Source organism: Protopterus annectens, chromosome 7.part1 (assembly GCF_019279795.1).
Source record: "Protopterus annectens isolate FY-2018-M chromosome 7.part1, PAN1.0, whole genome shotgun sequence".
Lineage (NCBI taxonomy): Eukaryota > Metazoa > Chordata > Ceratodontiformes > Protopteridae > Protopterus > Protopterus annectens.
Genome location: NC_056740.1, coordinates 149,299,523 through 149,323,284, shown reverse-complemented (window position 1 = coordinate 149,323,284; position 23,762 = coordinate 149,299,523). Strand labels below are relative to the sequence as shown.

The window sequence follows — 23,762 nt, the reverse complement described above, 5'->3', positions numbered from 1 at the left end:
CAGCTTTGGCCAGCTAAGAACTTGGTTATATTCAACTGGACGTATAAGAGAATTTAAGTACCTTTATCTGCACTTTTTTTTTTTAAAATACAGTATTTAATTTGATTTAAACTGTGTTGAAGGAATATTTAACTGAACTGGCAGTTTTAACTCTGCTCATTGTTATTTGCTAGTAATTACAGGTGTGGGGGTAGCCACATTCTTTGATTTCCTGTCCTTGCTTATTTAAGTGGTACAGTGTGAACTATTTTCTGCTTAAAAACCTCAGCTTTGGCCGGCTAAGAACTTGGTTATATTCAACTGGACGTATAAGAGAATTTAAGTACCTTTATCTGCATTTTAAAAAAAAAATACAGTATTTAATTTGATTTAAACTGTGTTGAAGGAATATTTAACTGAACTGGCAGTTTTATCTCTGCTCATTGTTATTTGCTAGTACTTACAGGTGTGGGGGTAGCCACATTCTTTGATTTCCTGTCCTTGCTTATTTAAGTGGTACAGTGTGAACTATTTTCTGCTTAAAAACCTCAGTTTTGGCTGGCTAAGAACTTGGTTATATTCAACTGGACGTATAAGAGAATTTAAATACCTTTATCTGCACTTTTTTTAAAAAAATACAGTATTTAATTTGATTTAAACTGTGTTGAAAGAATATTTAACTGAACTGGCAGTTTTAACTCTGCTCATTGTTATTTGCTAGTAATTACAGGTGTGGGGATAGCCACATTCTTTGATTTCCTGTCCTTGCTTATTTAAGTGGTACAGTGTGAACTATTTTCTGCTTAAAAACCTCAGCTTTGGCCGGCTAAGAACTTGGTTATATTCAACTGGACGTATAAGAGAATTTAAGTACCTTTATCTGCACTTTTTTTTTAAAAAAATACAGTATTTAATTTGACTTAAACTGTGTTGAAGGAATATTTACCTGAACTGGCAGTTTTAACTCTGCTCATTGTTATTTGCTAGTAATTACAGGTGTGGGGGTAGCCACATTCTTTGATTTCCTGTCCTTGCTTATTTAAGTGGTACAGTGTGAACTATTTTCTGCTTAAAAACCTCAGCTTTGGCCGGCTAAGAACTTGGTTATATTCAACTGGACGTATAAGAGAATTTAAGTACCTTTATCTGCTCTTTTTTCAAATAAATACAGTATTTAAATTGATTTTAACTGTGTGGAAGGAATATTAACTGAAATGGAAGTTAGTCAGTGTTTGCTGAATTTTGTTATTTGCTAGTAATTACAGGTGTGGGGGTAGCCACATTCTTTGATTTCCTGTCCTTGCTTATTTAAGTGGTACAGTGTGAACTATTTTCTGCTCAAAAACCTCAGCTTTGGCCAGCTAAGAACTTGGTTATATTCAACTGGACGTATAAGAGAATTTAAGTACCTTTATCTGCACTTTTATTTTTTAAAATACAGTATTTAATTTGATTTAAACTGTGTTGAAGGAATATTTAACTGAACTGGCAGTTTTAACTCTGCTCATTGTTATTTGCTAGTAATTACAGGTGTGGGGGTAGCCACATTCTTTGATTTCCTGTCCTTGCTTATTTAAGTGGTACAGTGTGAATTATTTTCTGCTTAAAAACCTCAGCTTTGGCCGGCTAAGAACTTGGTTATATTCAACTGGATGTATAAGAGAATTTAAGTACCTTTATCTGCACTTTTTTTTTAAAAAAAAATACAGTATTTAATTTGATTGAAACTGTGTTGAAGGAATATTTAACTGAACTGGCAGTTTTGCTCATTGTTATTTGCTAGTAATTACAGGTGTGGGGGTAGCCACATTCTTTGATTTCCTGTCCTTGCTTATTTAAGTGGTACAGTGTGAACTATTTTCTGCTTAAAAACCTCAGCTTTGGCCGGCTAAGAACTTGGTTATATTCAACTGGACGTATAAGAGAATTTAAGTACCTTTATCTGCACTTTTTTTTTTAAATACAGTATTTAATTTGATTTAAACTGTGTTGAAAGAATATTTAACTGAACTGGCAGTTTTAACTCTGCTCATTGTTATTTGCTAGTAATTACAGGTGTGGGGGTAGCCACATTCTTTGATTTCCTGTCCTTGCTTATTTAAGTGGTACAGTGTGAACTATTATCTGCTTAAAAACCTCAGCTTTGGCCGGCTAAGAACTTGGTTATATTCAACTGGACGTATAAGAGAATTTAAGTACCTTTATCTGCACTTTTTTTAAAAAAAAATACAGTATTTAATTTGATTTAAACTGTGTTGAAGAAATATTAACTGAACTGGCAGTTTTAACTCTGCTCATTGTTATTTGCTAGTAATTACAGGTGTGGGGGTAGCCACATTCTTTGATTTCCTGTCCTTGCTTATTTAAGTGGTACAGTGTGAAATATTTTCTGCTTAAAAACCTCAGCTTTGGCCGGCTAAGAACTTGGTTATATTCAACTGGACGTATAAGAGAATTTAAGTACCTTTATCTGCATTTTTTAAAAAAATACAGTATTTAATTTGATTTAAACTGTGTTGAAGGAATATTTAATTGAACTGGCAGTTTTATCTCTGCTCATTGTTATTTGCTAGTACTTACAGGTGTGGGGGTAGCCACATTCTTTGATTTCCTGTCCTTGCTTATTTAAGTGGTACAGTGTGAACTATTTTCTGCTTAAAAACCTCAGTTTTGGCCGGCTAAGAACTTGGTTATATTCAACTGGACGTATAAGAGAATTTAAATACCTTTATCTGCACTTTTTTTTTTTTAAAAATACAGTATTTAATTTGATTTAAACTGTGTTGAAAGAATATTTAACTGAACTGGCAGTTTTAACTCTGCTCATTGTTATTTGCTAGTAATTACAGGTGTGGGGATAGCCACATTCTTTGATTTCCTGTCCTTGCTTATTTAAGTGGTACAGTGTGTACTATTTTCTGCTTAAAAACCTCAGCTTTGGCTGGCTAAGAACTTGGTTATATTCAACTGGACGTATAAGAGAATTTAAGTACCTTTATCTGCACTTTTTTAAAAAAATACAGTATTTAATTTGATTTAAACTGTGTTGAAGGAATATTTAACTGAACTGGCAGTTTTAACTCTGCTCATTGTTATTTGCTAGTAATTACAGGTGTGGGGGTAGCCACATTCTTTGATTTCCTGTCCTTATTTAAGTGGTACAGTGTGAACTATTTTCTGCTTAAAAACCTCAGCTTTGGCCGGCTAAGAACTTGGTTATATTCAACTGGACGTATAAGAGAATTTAAGTACCTTTATCTGCACTTTTTTTTTTAAAAAATACAGTATTTAATTTGATTTAAACTGTGTTGAAGGAATATTTAACTGAACTGGCAGTTTTAACTCTGCTCATTGTTATTTGCTAGTAATTACAGGTGTGGGGGTAGCCACATTCTTTGATTTCCTGTCCTTGCTTATTTAAGTGGTACAGTGTGAAATATTTTCTGCTTAAAAACCTCAGCTTTGGCCGGCTAAGAACTTGGTTATATTCAACTGGACGTATAAGAGAATTTAAGTACCTTTATCTGCTCTTTTTTTCAAATAAATACAGTATTTAAATTGATTTTAACTGTGTGGAAGGAATATTAACTGAACTGGAAGTTAGTCAGTGTTTGCTGAATTTTGTTATTTGCTAGTAATTACAGGTGTGGGGGTAGCCACATTCTTTGATTTCCTGTCCTTGTTTATTTAAGTGGTACAGTGTGAAATATTTTCTGCTTACCAACCTCAGCTTTGGCCGGCTAAGAACTTGGTTATATTCAACTGGACGTATAAGAGAATTTAAGTACCTTTATCTGCACTTTTTAAAAAAAAATACAGTATTTAATTTGATTTAAACTGTGTTGAAGGAATATTTAACTGAACTGGCAGTTTTAACTCTGCTCATTGTTATTTGCTAGTAATTACAGGTGTGGGGTAGCCACATTCTTTGATTTCCTGTCCTTGCTTATTTAAGTGGTACAGTGTGAACTATTTTCTGCTTAAAAACCTCAGCTTTGGCCGGCTAAGAACTTGCTTATATTCAACTGGACGTATAAGAGAATTTAAGTACCTTTATCTGCACTTTTTTTTTTTAAATACAGTATTTAATTTGATTTAAACTGTGTTGAAGGAATATTTAACTGAACTGGCAGTTTTAACTCTGCTCATTGTTATTTGCTAGTAATTACAGGTGTGGGGGTAGCCACATTCTTTGATTTCCTGTCCTTGCTTATTTAAGTGGTACAGTGTGAACTATTTTCTGCTTAAAAACCTCAGCTTTGGCCGGCTAAGAACTTGGTTATATTCAACTGGACGTATAAGAGAATTTAAGTACCTTTATCTGCACTTTTTTAAAAAAATACAGTATTTAATTTGATTTAAACTGTGTTGAAGGAATATTTAACTGAACTGGCAGTTTTAACTCTGCTCATTGTTATTTGCTAGTAATTACAGGTGTGGGCTAGCCACATTCTTTGATTTCCTGTCCTTGCTTATTTAAGTGGTACAGTGTGAACTATTTTCTGCTTAAAAACCTCAGCTTTGGCCGGCTAAGAACTTGGTTATATTCAACTGGACGTATAAGAGAATTTAAGTACCTTTATCTGCACTTTTTTTAAAAAAATACAGTATTTAATTTGATTTAAACTGTGTTGAAGGAATATTTAACTGAACTGGCAGTTTTAACTCTGCTCATTGTTATTTGCTAGTAATTACAGGTGTGGGCGTAGCCACATTCTTTGATTTCCTGTCCTTGCTTATTTAAGTGGTACAGTGTGAACTATTTTCTGCTTAAAAACCTCAGCTTTGGCCGGCTAAGAACTTGGTTATATTCAACTGGACGTATAAGAGAATTTAAGTACCTTTATCTGCACTTTTTTTAAAAAATACAGTATTTAATTTGATTTAAACTGTGTTGAAGGAATATTTAACTGAACTGGCAGTTTTAACTCTGCTCATTGTTATTTGCTAGTAATTACAGGTGTGGGGGTAGCCACATTCTTTGATTTCCTGTCCTTGCTTATTTAAGTGGTACAGTGTGAACTATTTTCTGCTTACAAACCTCAGCTTTGGCCGGCTAAGAACTTGGTTATATTCAACTGGACATATAAGAGAATTTAAGTACCTTTATCTGCACTTTAAAAAAAAATACAGTATTTAATTTGATTTAAACTGTGTTGAAGGAATATTTAACTGAACTGGCAGTTTTAACTCTGCTCATTGTTATTTGCTAGTAATTACAGGTGTGGGGGTAGCCACATTCTTTGATTTCCTGTCCTTGCTTATTTAAGTGGTACAGTGTGAACTATTTTCTGCTTAAAAACCTCAGCTTTGGCCGGCTAAGAACTTGGTTATATTCAACTGGACGTATAAGAGAATTTAAGTACCTTTATCTGCACTTTTTTTAAAAAAATACAGTATTTAATTTGATTTAAACTGTGTTGAAGGAATATTTAACTGAACTGGCAGTTTTAACTCTGCTCATTGTTATTTGCTAGTAATTACAGGTGTGGGGGTAGCCACATTCTTTGATTTCCTGTCCTTGCTTATTTAAGTGGTACAGTGTGAACTATTTTCTGCTTAAAAACCTCAGCTTTGGCCGGCTAAGAACTTGGTTATATTCAACTGGACGTATAAGAGAATTTAAGTACCTTTATCTGCACTTTTTTTAAAAAATACAGTATTTAATTTGATTTAAACTGTGTTGAAGGAATATTTAACTGAACTGGCAGTTTTAACTCTGCTCATTGTTATTTGCTAGTAATTACAGGTGTGGGGTAGCCACATTCTTTGATTTCCTGTCCTTGCCTATTTAAGTGGTACAGTGTGAAATATTTTCTGCTTAAAAACCTCAGCTTTGGCCGGCTAAGAACTTGGTTATATTCAACTGGACGTATTAGAGAATTTAAGTACCTTTATCTGCACTTTTTTTAAAAAAAAATACAGTATTTAATTTGATTTAAACTGTGTTGAAGGAATATTAACTGAACTGGCAGTTTTAACTCTGCTCATTGTTATTTGCTAGTAATTACAGGTGTGGGCTAGCCACATTCTTTGATTTCCTGTCCTTGCTTATTTAAGTGGTACAGTGTGAAATATTATCTGCTTAAAAACCTCAGCTTTGGCCGGCTAAGAACTTGGTTATATTCAACTGGACGTATAAGAGAATTTAAGTACCTTTATCTGCACTTTTTTTAAACAAAATACAGTATCCAATTTGATTTAAACTGTGTTGAAGGAATATTAACTGAACTGGTAGTTTTAACTCTGCTCATTGTTATTTGCTAGTAATTACAGGTGTGGGGGTAGCCACATTCTTTGATTTCCTGTCCTTGCTTATTTAAGTGGTAGAGTGTGAAATATTTTCTGCTTAAAAACTTCAGCTTTGGCCGGCTAAGAACTTGGTTATATTCAACTGGACGTATTAGAGAATTTAAGTACCTTTATCTGCACTTTTTTTAAAAAATACAGTATTTAATTTGATTTAAACTGTGTTGAAGGAATATTAACTGAACTGGCAGTTTTAACTCTGCTCATTGTTATTTGCTAGTAATTACAGGTGTGGGGGTAGCCACATTCTTTGATTTCCTGTCCTTGCTTATTTAAGTGGTACAGTGTGAAATATTATCTGCTTAAAAACCTCAGCTTTGGCCGGCTAAGAACTTGGTTATATTCAACTGGACGTATAAGAGAATTTAAGTACCTTTATCTGCACTTTTTTAAAATAAATACAGTATTTAAATTGATTTTAACTGTGTGGAAGGAATATTAACTGAAATGGAAGTTAGTCAGTGTTTGCTGAATTTTGTTATTTGCTAGTAATTACAGGTGTGGGGGTAGCCACATTCTTTGATTTCCTGTCCTTGCTTATTTAAGTGGTACAGTGTGAAATATTATCTGCTTAAAAACCTCAGCTTTGGCCGGCTAAGAACTTGGTTATATTCAACTGGACGTATAAGAGAATTTAAGTACCTTTATCTGCACTTTTTTTAAACAAAATACAGTATGTAATTTGATTTAAACTGTGTTGAAGGAATATTAACTGAACTGGTAGTTTTAACTCTGCTATTGTTATTTGCTAGTAATTACAGGTGTGGGCTAGCCACATTCTTTGATTTCCTGTCCTTGCTTATTTAAGTGGTACAGTGTGAAATATTTTCTGCTTAAAAACCTCAGCTTTGGCCGGCTAAGAACTTGGTTATATTCAACTGGATGTATAAGAGAATTTAAGTACCTTTATCTGCACTTTTTTTTAAAAAATACAGTATTTAATTTGATTGAAACTGTGTTGAAGAAATATTTAACTGAACTGGCAGTTTTAGCTCTGCTCATTGTTATTTGCTAGTAATTACAGGTGTGGTGGTAGCCACATTCTTTGATTTCCTGTCCTTGCTTATTTAAGTGGTACAGTGTGAACTATTTTCTGCTTAAAAACCTCAGCTTTGGCCGGCTAAGAACTTGGTTATATTCAACTGGACGTATAAGAGAATTTAAGTACCTTTATCTGCACTTTTTTTTAAAAAATACAGTATTTAATTTGATTTAAACTGTGTTGAAAGAATATTTAACTGAACTGGCAGTTTTAACTCTGCTCATTGTTATTTGCTAGTAATTACAGGTGTGGGGGTAGCCACATTCTTTGATTTCCTGTCCTTGCTTATTTAAGTGGTACAGTGTGAACTATTTTCTGCTTAAAAACCTCAGCTTTGGCCGGCTAAGAACTTGGTTATATTCAACTGGACGTATAAGAGAATTTAAGTACCTTTATCTGCACTTTTTTAAAAAAAAAAATACAGTATTTAATTTGATTTAAACTGTGTTGAAGGAATATTTAACTGAACTGGCAGTTTTAACTCTGCTCATTGTTATTTGCTAGTAATTACAGGTGTGGGGGTAGCCACATTCTTTGATTTCCTGTCCTTGCTTATTTAAGTGGTACAGTGTGAACTATTTTCTGCTTAAAAACCTCAGCTTTGGCCGGCTAAGAACTTGGTTATATTCAACTGGACGTATAAGAGAATTTAAGTACCTTTATCTGCACTTTTTTTTAAAAAAATACAGTATTTAATTTGATTTAAACTGTGTTGAAGGAATATTTAACTGAACTGGCAGTTTTAACTCTGCTCATTGTTATTTGCTAGTAATTACAGGTGTGGGGGTAGCCACATTCTTTGATTTCCTGTCCTTGCTTATTTAAGTGGTAGAGTGTGAAATATTTTCTGCTTAAAAACCTCAGCTTTGGCCGGCTAAGAACTTGGTTATATTCAACTGGACGTATAAGAGAATTTAAGTACCTTTATCTGCTCTTATTTTTCAAATAAATACAGTATTTGAATTGATTTTAACTGTGTGGAAGGAATATTAACTGAACTGGAAGTTAGTCAGTGTTTGCTGAATTTTGTTATTTGCTAGTAATTACCGGTGTGGGGGTAGCCACATTCTTTGATTTCCTGTCCTTGTTTATTTAAGTGGTACAGTGTGAACTATTTTCTGCTTAAAAACCTAAGCTTTGGCCGGCTAAGAACTTGGTTATATTCAACTGGACGTATAAGAAAATTTAAGTACCTTTATCTGCACTTTTTAAAAAAAAAAATACAGTATTTAATTTGATTTAAACTGTGTTGAAGGAATATTTAACTGAACTGGCAGTTTTAACTCTGGTCATTGTTATTTGCTAGTAATTACAGGTGTGGGGGTAGCCACATTCTTTGATTTCCTGTCCTTGCTTATTTAAGTGGTACAGTGTGAACTATTTTCTGCTTAAAAACCTCAGCTTTGGCCGGCTAAGAACTTGGTTATATTCAACTGGACATATAAGAGAATTTAAGTACCTTTATCTGCACTTTTTTTTTAAAAATACAGTATTTCATTTGATTTAAACTGTGTTGAAGGAATATTTAACTGAACTGGCAGTTTTAACTCTGCTCATTGTTATTTGCTAGTAATTACAGGTGTGGAGGTAGCCACATTCTTTGATTTCCTGTCCTTGCTTATTTAAGTGGTACAGTGTGAAATATTTTCTACTTAAAAACCTCAGCTTTGGCTGGCTAAGAACTTGGTTATATTCAACTGGACGTATAATAGAATTTAAGTACCTTTATCTGCTCTTTTTTTTTCAAATAAATTCAGTATTTAAATTGATTTTAACTGTGTGGAAGGAATATTAACTGAACTGAAAGTTAGTCAGTGTTTGCTGAATTTTGTTATTTGCTAGGAATTACAGGTGTGGGGGTAGCCACATTCTTTGATTTCCTGTCCTTGCTTATTTAAGTGGTACAGTGTGAACTATTTTCTGCTTAAAAACCTCAGCTTTGGCCGGCTAAGAACTTGGTTATATTCAACTGGATGTATAAGAGAATTTAAGTACCTTTATCTGCACTTTTTAAAAAAAAAATACAGTATTTAATTTGATTTAAACTGTGTTGAAGAAATATTTAACTGAACTGGCAGTTTTAACTCTGCTCATTGTTATTTGCTAGTAATTACAGGTGTGGGGGTAGCCACATTCTTTGATTTCCTGTCCTTGCTTATTTAAGTGGTACAGTGTAAACTATTTTCTGCTTAAAAACCTCTGTTTTGGCCAGCTAAGAACTTGGTTATATATTCAACTGGACGTATAAGAGAATTTAAGTACCTTTATCTGCACTTTTTTTTTTAAAAATACAGTATTTAATTTGATTTAAACTGTGTTGAAGGAATATTTAACTGAACTGGCAGTTTTAACTCTGCTCATTGTTATTTGCTTGTAATTACAGGTGTGGGGGTAGCCACATTCTTTGATTTCCTGTCCTTGCTTATTTAAGTGGTACATTGTGAACTATTTTCTGCTTAAAAACCTCAGCTTTGGCCGGCTAAGAACTTGGTTATATTCAACTGGACGTATAAGAGAATTTAAGTACCTTTATCTGCACTTTTCTTTTTAAAAAAAATACAGTATTTAATTTGATTTAAGCTGTGTTGAAGGAATATTTAACTGAACTGGCAGTTTTAACTCTGCTCATTGTTATTTGCTAGTAATTAAAGGTGTGGGGGTAGCCACATTCTTTGAATTCCTGTCCTTGCTTATTTAAGTGGCACAGTGTGAAATATTTTCTGCTTAAAAACCTCAGCTTTGGCCGGCTAAGAACTTGGTTATATTCAACTGGACGTATAAGAGAATTTAAGTACCTTTATCTGCACTTTTTAAAAAAAAAAAAATACAGTATTTAATTTGATTTAAACTGTGTTGAAGGAATATTTAACTGAACTGGCAGTTTTAACTCTGCTCTTCAGTTACTCCCACCCACCCTCCCTGTTTTTGTTTTGGTGTTAATCTTAGTGGCCTTGAAACTGCCCGCCCCTCAGCCTGCCTCTGGGCCCATCTCATTTGCTCACTCAACTGAGTGCAGTGAGATCATATTCTGATTTCAGGCACTCCTACTGTGTACAAAGAGAGCATCTGGGAAACAGACAAAAAAAATTAAGCTTATTTCCTGCCTTTCCTGTTAAGTGGTAAAGACTATTTGTAGGCTTCTGAGCCCCCAAGCCCTTCTGTGTTTGAGGGAAGCCTTCTAGCTTGTTTTTTTCTTATAACTAGCCAGTTTTCTAGTTTCAGCACTCAAATCTGTTTCTTTGATCTCAGCACTTGTTCAGATATAAAAAAAAAATTCATCTCCTTTTACTGTACTTGTGTTTCTACCTACTTCATTTTACTTTTGCATCATCTTAAAAATACTCAGTTGTATTTATTACTGCTTGGTGTAACTCATTCTAAGCCTTTTGGTTTAAACACTTGGGCTTCGGACCAGTTGTTTTGCACTGAGAGGGTTTGTGGTCTGCACTGTTGTGGCAGAACAGGTAGCTTACATCCTTCTAGGTTGGGAACTGCTGATTGAGGACTCAGTGTCTGTTATTCTAAAAGTGTATTAATTCTGGTTTAGGCACTTGGGCTTTCAGGCCAGTTATTTTACATTAAGAGGGTTCGTGGTCTGCACTCTTGTGGGAGGAGAGGCTGGACTCTGCCCTTCTGAGCTGGGAATTTCTGGTTAAAGGCTTATAGTACATGCATATCTGAACTGCTTCTTACTGAAGTTGGTGCGCCTTGTTTGCTGTGGCATAGACTGGATTTGGGTCTGCTGGATCTAGCTTTGTTTGTGTAACTTGAGCACTAATCCATTCTCTAAAGTATTCAATTGTATTTATTACTGCTTGGTTGTAACTTGATTAAAGTCTAGCTATCATTCTAACTCTTTTGGATTAAGCACTTGGGCTTCAGACCAGTTGTTTCACATTAGGAAGGTTTGTGGCAAGCACTGTGGTGGCAGGACAGGTAGCTTTCATCCTTCTAAGTTGGGAACTGCTGATTGAGAGCCCAGTGTCCAAGTGTATTAGTTCTGGTTTAAGCACTTGGGCTTCAGGCCAGTTATTTTACATTAAGAGGGTTCGTGGTCTGCACTCTTGTGGGAGAAGAGGCTGGACTCTGCCATTCTGAGCTGGGAATTTCTGGTTAAAGGTTTATAGTGCCTGAATATTTGAACTGTATCTTACTGAAATTGGTACACCTTGTTTGCTGTAGCATAGACTAGATCCAGGCCTGCTGAATCTAGCTTTGTTTATATGCTTGTTGTTTGTTTGCTTGTTATTTCCCTGGAACGCTAATTCCACATAATACGCGGCTTCTCAGCGCTTCTGTGGATCACTAGTGATATCTGCATTGCTTACTGTACTTATTTCCTTGTTTCACTTGAAAGAAAGTTACTGTTTGTCGTTTTTGCATTTAGTTACTTGTAACACATTGCACTCAAGTTACCTGGCACTTGCTCTCTAAAGCAATTATATAAGTCAGCACTAAAAATTAAAAGCACTATACCCTCACTCCCCACTGGCCCTTGTTTTCAATTATTAAGGAATTCCCAATATTATTCTAGCATGTCCAAAGGTCAGTTGTCAATCTCCTCTCCTGTCCAGCTGGTGAATCTGGGAATCTTGAGGCAATGTTATAACTGCCTCATTTACACAGACAACCCTCTCCTCCCACATAACACAAATACTTGCGAGAGATGCAGCTATTTAGCCAAACTGGAGGCTGAGCTCTCTCAACTCAGGACTGGCAAGACCAGACAGGAGGAGAAGGCAACTACACACACCACAAAACCAGCCTCACATAATGTTACCACACCACTGAATCAAACACATAAACACACAAAGACATACTCGGAGGCTCTGAGTAAAAATTTACCTAAACAGCAGAGGCCTCCAAAGCAGACACCCAAACAACTGCTACCTCAAGACACCCCACAAACAACACATAAACCACACAATCAGTGTGCAAAGCAGTCACAGCCCTTAAGGCCAAATACAACACCAAACATACTTGTCATAGGTGACTCCATAGTCAGACACACTGACGTCCCACTCACCAGGCTGAACAAGGAGAGGGTCACAGTAAGCTGCCTATCGGGCGCTAGAATCCGCCACGTAACACAAGCACTTGGGTCACTCCACGGCAAGTACAAATATGACACAGTCATTGTCCATACTGGTGTGAACGACCTGAGACGTACCTCCCTGGACTACATGAAAAGAGACATAGAGGAGCTCTCTGATTATGTAGCCCAGGCAGGTATGACCCTGACCCTGAGCAGTATCCTTCCTTCACCAAGAATGATGCCACAATATAGAGACAAGATGATCAGCTTTAACAATTGGCTTAATGTCTGGTGGCATTCAAAGGGGATCCAGTGTCTGTCTGCCTGGGATGACATGCGTGACAAGCCACGCTGTTTCGCAAGGGACAGCTTGCACCTGTCACCCCTGGGATTCCGGATATTGGCTAAGGCTCTTGCCACCCCCATAGTGCCTTTTTAGGCAAGGCTCAAATTCTAAACCTACCACCCTGGAAAACAAAAATGGGAAGAAACTGAGGGTAATGCTGCTCAATGCCAGAAGTCTAAATCTCAAAATGCACGCACTCGAGTCCCTTCTCAGTATGGAGAACATTGATGTCTGTGCTGTAACTGAAACCTGGTTCAAGGCTCCTGAGAGCACCCCGGCACTATTAGGTTTTACCTCATATCATGCGTTCCGGCCCCAAAACCTGGACCACACCACAAAAGGAGGGGGTGTATCCATATTCATAAAGGATACCCACACCTCCAGGTTGCTGGCAACGCACGAAGCTTCGGAAACTATCCAGGTGCAACTAACCGTAGGCAAAACTGTTCTACAAATTGTAGCATGCTACAGGCCACCCTCTCAAACTCAGAAACCCCACACAGCCTTCCTGAAGACACTGGAGGGAATAAATGTATCTCCAAACACCATCATATTGGGTGACTTCAACTACCCGAATATAGACTGGGAACATTACTCAAGCCCTTTCTAGCCCAACGGTTCCTGGAGTTCATAAATTCAAATGCCATGGAACAGCTAGTCACTGTTCCCACGAGAGGAGAAAATATACTAGATCTCATTATCACAAACATGGGGACAAAATGCTCCACACCGGAAGTATATCCCTCATTGGTGAGATCTGATCATAAACTAATCTCACTGGAAATCCACATCCCGCCCCCACCCCAAACAAAAAAGACCACAGTGAAGAACTTCTCTAAAGCAAACTTCACACTACTCAAGACTGGTGTGGTATCCTTCAAGGCCCCTGAGCCAGTGGAAACCACAACCCAAGCTGTGGAAGCCCTTACAAATGCCTTCTATGAACACCTCCAGGACTGCATGGATCAGGCAATCCCAAATAAAACCAAGACTCTTTCCACAAAGGGCAAACGTCCAGTCTGGTGGACCCCAGCCATTAACAAACTTTACAATAAGAGGAGAAAGCTGTTACATGATAGAACAAAATCCATAAAAGGGAAGTCACCCCTGATCATTATTAGTAAAAAAAATACGAGCACTCATAAAATCAACTAAGGCCAATTTTGAGAGAAAAATTGCCATGGATTCAAAGGACAATCACAAGGCCTTTTTCAGCTATGTTAGGAACCTGGGTGGAAACTCCCAGATATGCTCAGAATAAGTCCAAAATGATACAAAAATCACTGAACCCACAGACATTGCCAACATACTGGCAGACAGGTTCAGTGCAAACTTCACCCCCCTCTAAAGGAGAGATAACTATCCCAGCAGAGTGTAGCCTCCCAGACATCTCAAATGCGCAGGTGAAAGCTGCTCTCTCTAAAGCTAAAAACACAGCATCAATGGGACCGGATGGTGTCCCCGGCTGTGTGCTACACGAGCTAAATGAGGAATTAAAACCGCACATAAGGCAGCTGTTTAATCTCAGCCTTACCACAGGATACGTGCCCAAGGAGTGGCGTACGGCAACTGTGGTCCCACTCCACAAAGGCGGTGCCTCTACGGACCCTGGTAATTACCGCCCCATAAGCTTAACAAGTCTAGTCTGCTAAGCTATGGAGAGGATCATAATGGAGCTCATAAACAAAGATATAGGGGACTTGCAGACATTGGACCCGACCCAGTTTGGCTTTGTCAAGGGCAGATCATGCCTTTTGAACTTGGTCGACTTCTTTGAAACAGTCACCAAGGCCATTGATGAGGGAAAGGCAGTCCATACAGCCTACCTTGACCTTGCAAAGGCTTTCGACACAATACCCCACTCGGGTATTGTAGAAAAACTTACCAGCTTAAATGTAAACCCATATGTCACAAGATGGGTTGCAAACTGGCTTAAGGACAGAGCCCAAAGGGTTAGAGTTGCTGGCGCTATGTCAGACTCCAAGCCGGTCACAAGTGGTGTCCCACAGGGCTCGGTCCTTGGCCCCCTATTGTTCGGCATCTACTTCTCAGAAGTACAGGCCAACATGGGAGGACTTTGGCTGACAAAGTTTGCAGACGACTGCAAACTGGGCGCCATAGTTGAAAGTGCATCGGACATGGATATCCTTCAGAAGGGACTCACGGAAACAGATAGCTGGTGCCAGAGCCATGGCCTGAAGTTAAACACCAAAAAATGTATAGTCATACCCTTCGGGAAAAACAAGGTAACCCCAAGCTACCATATAGGTGGCAATCCACTAAGCACAGAAGAGGTTATCAGGGACCTGGGGACCCAGGTTGACAGTGGCCTTTCTTTTGACACTCACGTTGCTAAAGTGGTTAGAAAGACCTTCTACATTGCCCACCTGATCATGAAGGGATTCACATCCAGATCTAGTGAGGTCATTGTTCCCCTGTACTCTTCACTTATCAGACCAATGATCGAGTACAATGCCCCATTCGGGATGTATCTCACCTGACATCTGCAGCAATTGGAGAGACCCCAAAAGTTCCTCACCAAAAGGATAAAGGGACTCCAAAATCTGCCATATGCTGCCAGATTGAAGAAACTCCAGCTCTATTCAGTCGCATACCGTCTGCTCAGAGGTGACATGTGCCTGACATACAAGGCCATGTCCAACCCGAATTAATGGACATGCTCCACCTCAAAAAATCCAAATCCACCAAAACCACTAGAGCAAGCGACTTAAACCTTAGCACGGATATAAATAGGACGTGCTGGAGGGATAGATTTATCACTCAGAGACTCCCTATGCTGTGGAATAAAATCCTGGTCCATGTGAGGCAGAGCACCTCGCTGGCTCTGTTCAAGAGAAATCTTGACCTGTGGATGGGAGATCGTAGGTTTACCCCGGGAATCATCTCTGTGTCACTGCTGGACAGAGGCACAACAAACTAATGGGTACAGTATTTTTTCATATAAGGGGTGGCGTAAGCCACAGAACTTTGGGCTAGGCTTATAAATGCCTTAGGGCAGATAGCCTAGTATAAACCTATGAACCTATGAGTAAATGGTGAAAGGGGTAGGGAGGTGTAGTCTGTTGGTGTTAGAGAAAAACTTTTAGTTTTGTTTTGTTAGGGTTAAGTATGAGTTGGTAGTCTAAGAGATAGTTTTCAATGGAGATAGTTTTCAATGTCTGTGAGCGATGTTTGGGTTTGTTCTAGTAGTGGTAGGGATGGAGCTGAGCAAATAAGGGTACTGTCATCAGCATATTGTACAATGGTGGCTAGAGGGGTGGCTGTTGTGCATTTGTTTGTGAATATGCTGAAAAACAGAAGACCAGGGATTCAGCCCTGTGGTACTCCAAATGAGACTGGTAGTAATGTACAGAGTCATTTTGTCACTTAACAGCTTGTTGACGATCAGTTAAGTAGTTATAGAACCAAGAAAGAGCTACCTGAGAGAGGTTTAGGGATGAAAGTTCTTTGAGCAGTTAAAGGTGAGATACTGTATCAAAAGCTTTAGACATGTCAAAAAAAGATGGAGGATACGTGGTGAAACTTGTTTCTGAGCTCATAGATGGTGTTAGTAAAACTTTATTAGAGCAGTCGTGGTACTATGCTTGGGTCTAAAGCCGTGTTGAATGTTGTTGAGCAATTTCTTTCTTTCTAAGTAATCAATGAGTTGACCATGGGCATATTTTTCGAAAATTTTGAACAGTGGTGAGAGTACTGCTATTGACCGGTAGTTTGAGAAATCAGTAAAGAGGCCACCTTTGGTAGAGGAATGATATAAGAGATTTTCCAGAATTTAGAGATGTATTTTTCTGATATGGACTTGTTAATAAGGGGAGAGATGGGATAAGATATGGAACCTGCTGCCAGCTTGAGATATTCGTTTGGGAGTTGGTCAATGCCGAGGGATGTAGGTTTTAGTTTTTGTAGAAGTGTTTGATGGTTTGTACTGGTCTGATAAAAAAGGAGCTACTGCTAGGTACAGAATCAGCAAGTATTAATGGGGGTGTGTTGTCACTTTTTACTATGGACAGAACTGAGTTATGAAGTGTGAGCTAACTTGAGATGCTATACTTTCTTTGATATTTGCAGTGATGTGCGATGGTGTAGTGGTTTGCCCAGGACCGAGGATCTGTTTTACGGCTGCCCAGAATTTTTGCGGGTTATTTTGGTGATTTTGTTGGGTTGATGTCTAGTAATCCTTTTTGTCTTTTTTTTTTGGCAAGGTTTCTAAGATGTCAATATGAATCAACGGAAGTTTGTTTTTTGGCGTCTTGGTAGTGAAACCTCTCTCTGTTTAAGAAGTTGTAAGATATCCTTAGATAGCCATGGGAGCTTTTTTGCTTTAACCTGGAATTATCTAAGGGATACTTGAGTGTTTAGTATGTGTAGGAAATTTTTATTGAAATATTCAACTGCTAAATCCATGTGTAGGTGTTTAAGGGGGCCCAGTCACATTGTTTAAGACGTGAATTAAAGGTATTGGGAGAGAAACATTTTTTGGTGTAAACATGTTTAAATATGAAATTTTTCTGAGGACATGTCTGCTTCCTAAGTAGGTATGTGGGGTGGTGGTCACTGAGACTGTCTGGAAGGCACCCAGTGAGGTAACCAAGGGAAATCAGTTAGTGTCCATTCAAGGATAGAATGTTTTTTTGCTATGTTTATCTGTCCTGGTTGGAGTCCATAAAGGTTAACAAAGTTTATGGGATTTTCAGAAGAGTAGAAGGTCCAGTCTAAGTTAAACTCTCCTAGAATAAGAGTTTCCTGATTGAAAGTGGAGGCAGACCAGCTGAGAAGGTTCATGATCACTAAGGTGTTATTACCTTGGGGGATATATATGACAATAATTATAACATGCTTTTTTGAGTTTAGGTAGTTTAGGTAGAGATGTGAAATTAAGATTACTGAGCTTATGAGGTTTGAGGGTTCAACTGAAAAGCGTTCTAATTTGTGTGCATCTTTATGTACTATGGCTATACCAATGCTATGTTTTTGTGTTCTGTCAAGTTTGAGTAGGTTGTAGCCTGCCTGGAGTTAGTATTTCAGTATCTTTAATATGGGGCTTGAGTCAAGTTTCGGTTATGACTACAATTTCCAGGGAGTATAGGGTGAGAGTTGAGCGAAATTCATGAACTTTGTTTCGCAAGCTTCTCAAGTTCATATTTAATAATAAGAGATCAGAGCTACTGTGTGTCAAATTGCTGATGCTGCGAGGTATTGTACTGTGTGGGGTACTGGTAGTGGTCATTTTGGGCCTGGATCAGGATTTATATCTTCACATAGATTGAGGTAGTAGGCTTTTATAAGACATAGGTGTGATATTTTGAGTAGTAGTCTGGGAAATTTATGGTATGTGTCATTTTTGAATGTCGGTCTGTGTATCTTAGTGTGTAGAATTCTATGGGGGAGATATTCTGGAGGTGAGGTGATATGATTATGGTTAAGTTAGAATATAGTGGAACACTTATGGGTTAGTGGGGAAGTAGATGCTTATGATGTGTTGCTTGTGGTAAGAGGTGATGTGATAAGCTAAAATAAGTAGGCCTAGGAGGCATATGTGCTGAGGGAGCATAGCTGCTGAATGTAGATTGTGACTGGCTGTGACTGAAAGGTTTGGAGGGGGTAATTGTTAGGGGGTATGTTTTGTGGTTAATTATATATGTAGGGGTAGTGGGGGTGGGTGGGAATTGCAGGTAGGGTAGTGGAGCAGAGTGAGCCTGAGCAGAGCGGGTTGGCCTTGATATGCAGTCACCCTCAGGAAAAACAAAACAGTCAGTACTAGCACTTTAAACCAGATTGGTTCTTTTCAGGTTAGGTTGCTGGAAACTAGCTGAACCATGAGCGAACTGCTAGGCATGCATATGTTTTCCTTTTTTTCTCTCTTCTTTTTGTATATTTGCTTGGAGGGACACTTACAGGCCAGAAGTAGCTATACTATGGGCTATGGTGGAGTGGGGGGAAGAGTTGCGTTATGGTGAGAGCAAGGGGTCTGTTCCTGGGTGAGAATAAATAGGCAACTTATAATATATGGTGGAACAACCAACATTAATACATTTAAAGTTAATGTTTCTTCACTGCCCCTGGGATCGTGAGTAGAAACTTGCGTATTTGTACGTGGCTGTAGGACTCCGCTTTTAGCTGTTCCTTTGAATTAAATAGAATGGCAAGTAACTGAAGGGTGCAGAGCAGGCCTTCAAAGCCTACGGTAAAAAAGGTAAAGGAGAAAAAAGAAAAAACTGGTTAGGCAAGGATTACAAAAAGAAAGAAAGAAAAACAGGTATCAGCCATCTGAAGAGGGGACTAAGAGAGCAGTGAAAAGAGAAAAAAGTGGTGTAGGGGGGAAGAGGAGAAGATAGAATGGAGAGGTAGTGTACAGTAGGTCAGTAACAACATAAGCCTGAAAACATTTCTAAATTACTAAACAAATGCATTAATAAAAATGGTTTTACAAGTCAAAAGTTCATAATGGCATTTGAACTAATAGAGGTATACAATGTAATCATGCAGTACATATGACTAGCATAAATTAGGAGCTTTTAGCAGAGATTTACACTTCCATTTAATTATATCAGTTCAGCTAATCTGGAAAACTCAAATACAAAGCAGCAGCAAAAGAACTTGTGTTTCTGCAGTTACAGTGTACTAGAAAAGAGTATGGCTATGTAGAAAAAAAAACAACAAAATACAAAGTGAAATATAGTTGCATGTCTTCCAGTACATGGAGTGTTTTGTTTTGTCAGCTTGTTATAACATGCAGTGTTTGCTACTGGACTTGTATGTTCCAAATGTACAGTGAATTTAGCTGATGCACTAGTAAAGTTATATTCTTAAGAATAGTAAGCAAAATACATGGATAACATAATTAAACAGCAATTAGTCACTAACCATAATATAACAGTACATGACATGAACTATAATGGAGTCATAATGGTACTTCTTCTTGAGAGACTTAACAGCATTTGTGATCTGATGGATCCTGGCAGTCGACAGACAGCTAAGCGTAGCCTTCTCCTTGTCCAGCCTGGTAAGTGGGACATCTGGGTGTCTTACAATGGAGTCACCTTTGACTAAAACATTTGGTTTAGATGTGCTTTGCCTTGGGGGTTTATTTGGTGAGACTCTGGTGCTTGTGTTTTTATATGTATTGAGTGCTGTAGGTGCTGAATTAAGTATAGCATGATTGTGCTTGGAAGGTCTCTGGTCTCTAGGTAGGTTTCTGCTGAGTACCTCCGAGTATGATAGTTTATGTGTTGAGTGCATGGTTTGTGTAGGAGGTATAGTATGTGAGCTGACACTGTGTTCAGTGTTACTGTTCTGTGTGGAAGAGAGGAAGGATTACAGATTCTTAGTGTAGATGCATCTCTCACAAATTGCACTTGGTTGATTTAGGAGTAGAAAGTTGTCAGTGTACATGAGACAACTGCTACACTGCCTCAGGATACCCATGTCAATCAGGCTGGTAGGAGAAATGGAGGGAAACTGACCATCCATAATGCTAGCTTAAATCCTGTTTTTACAGTGGAGAAAGAAAATGGAGGGGTGTGGTATAACTGGGTGCTCCAAATGGGGTCTATACTAATGGGGTACTCTATAAAAGGTCTATACTAGCTCTAAATTGTATGAAACTATTGTAAATCTGGAGGTTTGGGGATTGTTTAAGGGGCAAAAGTGCAGATGAGGTGCTCTCTGACCAGCTAAACTCAATTTAAGGACTTTTCGGCTGGATCATGGGCAGCTACTCTGTGAATATTTATCTACTGAAGTTTTGCATCTATAACTGCCAATGGTTACCCCCACTGCACAGTATTGTGCACGATAGTGCACGGAGGTGTGCTATGTGTAAAAAGATGAATACAGCAGAGCAGTGGCTGGTCACCTAACTCTGTGGAGCTCTGTTAAAATATGTGCAAACCGGTCCAAACGGAAGGCTTATGTAGCAACAGTGAGCAAACTGACTCAAACAATTTAACCAATAAAAAAGCTCAAAATTGAACCTTGTGCCAGCAACCTTTAATCAAATGAGTGCTAAAAGCACTCTGCTGCCACAAGGTTGCAGGCGGGCCCTGTCCAACAAAAGATAGCCTGGTTTAGTGCTCAGTTTAACAGACAGAATCAGATTCAGCAGGTCTAAATCTAGTCTATACTACAGCAGACAAAAGGTGCAAAACATCGGCAAGACAGTTTTAAAAAATCAACAATATAGCAAAAATACAGTTTAAAAGTGCAGCATAAAGTATAAAATTGTACATATGGTTAGCAGAATGCAACAGATTCCTTGGATTGTACAGATGAATACAGCAGAGCAGTGGCTGGTCGCCTCTTTTGCCTTCCTCCCCAGACTTCATAATCTTCCAGCATCCCTGCTGGGTTTGTATACAAAAGATTTCTGATGAAGTAAAGTCTGACGGCCAGATTCAATAAAGCCTACACTGTCTGTTTACACCATGTGTGGGTTGTGGCACGACATGCACACCATAAAGCACTATGTTGGATTAAATAAGCAACTCTACATGGTGTGTAGAGCTGTGCACAGCTGCACAAACAAGGTAAACACCACGCAATGCAAATTGCAGCATAAGCAGCTGAATTCTATCTTAATCAACCAATCCAAGATGGAGGAGCTATTCAACAATCTATAAAGCAACCGTGTAGACTCAGTGCTGATTTTCCCCACGAATTCCACAACTTATTGGAATACAGCCACGGAAAGCAGTCCATACAGAAACAATGTTAGGGGCTGCTATTGCTTTAATTCATGGGTATGTGCAACAGGTTAAAGTCTATGCTGGTGCTGCTGCTAATAGAACAAGGCCAAGAAGAAGAATTTTTCAGACCCCAGGTAACTTATCACAATCAACATGATGTGGAAACTGTAGAGCACTGCAGGGTGGATACAGACACACTACTATACAACAGTATTTAACAACTGAGATACAAAAACCTACCTGGAAGCTCCTCCTGGGACATGCTTGCTATCCCTGAAACAGCAGCACCAATGTCAAGGACATGTTGTTCTGCACTTTCTGGGAGCTGTCTGGAACCTTGACAGTGGACAGGAACTCCTCATTTGCTGTTAGTGGCTGCTCTGTAGCAGGCCTACACCTGATACCGATCCGATCATGGGCCACCGCAGCTGCTCTCCTCCATGCAGATGAGATCATGTCAGTGGCTCTATGGTGCACATGATCATATGTAATGCTGAGGCCACTTACCGCATTAATGTCTTCAACTATCTGCTGTCAAATTTGCATTCTGCCTGATACATCTCTGCGTCCCCTCTCACGCATGTTGCCTCAAAGCTTCCACAATGATATGATTCGCAGGGTCAGTGAAGGGTGTTTTTTGGGGATTGAGACACCTGGGTGCCATAATCTTAGGTAATACACATAACTACAAAATAACATTTTCCAGATAAAACAGAAAACAGAAAAGGTAGCATTTCAGTATTATCCACTGGCTGGCTACAAAAAAAGAAAAGCAACAATAGCAACATATCCTTGTTTGTGCCATAACAGAAATGCAGCTTAGCACCCCCCCCCCAAAAGAACAAATGACACATTTTGCTAATAAACCATCTTTGAAATGCTAAAAGTGCTTTCTAATGAACTGTATCTGAAACATGTATTGAGATTTAACACAGAACATTCCATTTTAAGGTATGCCATCAGTACACTTCTAAGTATTTATACAGATAAAACTGTAGCCTTTGCTAATCCAAAAAAAAATACACACACACACACATATATATATATATATATATATATATATATATATATATATATATATATATATATATATATATATATATATATATATATATATATACACACACACACACACACACACACACACACACACACATATATATATATATATATATATATATATATATAAAAACTTTTAAACAGTTTTTTCTTAACTACATTTCAACATATGCAGTATACCCCTGGCAAACTGCAAGCTTACCTTCTCAAGTTCAGTAATCATCTGTCCAGATACATCCCAAATGAATAGCTCTTTTCTGTGTTCTCTACATAAACAAGTCTCCTCACCATTCCCTAGCTTTTTTATGGTGTAGATTCAGGGCTGTCAGCACTGTGAAAATGCAAATCTGGTGAAAACTCATTAGAACTGCTGAATCCCAGTCTGTCAGCACTGTGAAAATGCAAATCAGGTGTGAACTCATTAGAACTGAGGAATTCCACATACTTGACTCCATGTTGCAAATGTACACATAGTGCAGGCACTCCTTCAGTGTTTGTTTTAATGGATTACAACTGTGAATGATTACTGCTAGGGAGAAAGAAAAAATAACAGCAATGCAGACTGCCCTGCATCCAGTGGGTGTGTCAGGTTAGACTTACAAAAGTGTTAGGTGTAATTTTGTCAAGGCTATAAATGTAACTAAGTAGCACACAATCCACAGATTCTGTTTAACATCCAACCCCCCCTTCATTTGTTGCTAACTGCATATTATATTATTGCCATTTAATATTCTCACACATTTTGAGGACAATGATACAGAATGGCTTACAGACTGCACGTCTCAGATTATTGGTCACCTAGGAGAAGAATGAACAACAAACATGGAGAGATAAGACAGAACTGCATATTTACAAGCAATGCTCATAACTGGTTGTGTGATCAGTCAGTGCACTGCATCAAAAATTAATAAAAGTACAAATAACTGTTATAAGGTTTCATATTTCTGTAGATGATCTTGCAGTTGATTGTATGCAGAATGATTTCCTTTCCTTGCTGCAAAGGTATTTGTGTGGCAAAAAGGGATATGGCACCCTTACTGTGTTCTAAAGGTTCACTGGAGTGAGAGTTCAACTCCAGACCTGTGAAAACATATTTAATGTCTATTAATATCTTGTAGTGTAGATATCATAAACTGCTTTTCACCATTTCATCTACTTTTCCCTTTTTTTTCTTTTTTTGGGGGGGGTAGTGTCTGCGCTATGTGCGGCTCAGCTCAAACATGGAAAATGGAGAAAAATGAATGTCAGGTTTAGCAGTGCATATCTGGTTTGCTCAAAGTGGGGCAG

At 38.1% G+C, this 23,762-nt stretch overlaps 1 protein-coding gene and 1 long non-coding RNA gene across 2 annotated transcripts in view; one reads left to right on the top strand and one right to left on the bottom strand.

Moving 5' to 3' along the window:
* LOC122807560 (sodium- and chloride-dependent taurine transporter-like) overlaps positions 1 to 23,762 on the bottom strand; it is a 1,880,476-nt gene that overhangs the window by 60,057 nt on the left and 1,796,657 nt on the right. The gene's annotated exons all lie outside the window — the stretch shown is intronic.
* Positions 1,174 to 2,604, top strand: LOC122807663. The gene is made up of 2 exons (XR_006365711.1): positions 1,174 to 1,244; positions 2,562 to 2,604. It is a non-coding gene; the product is annotated as an uncharacterized LOC122807663 (long non-coding RNA).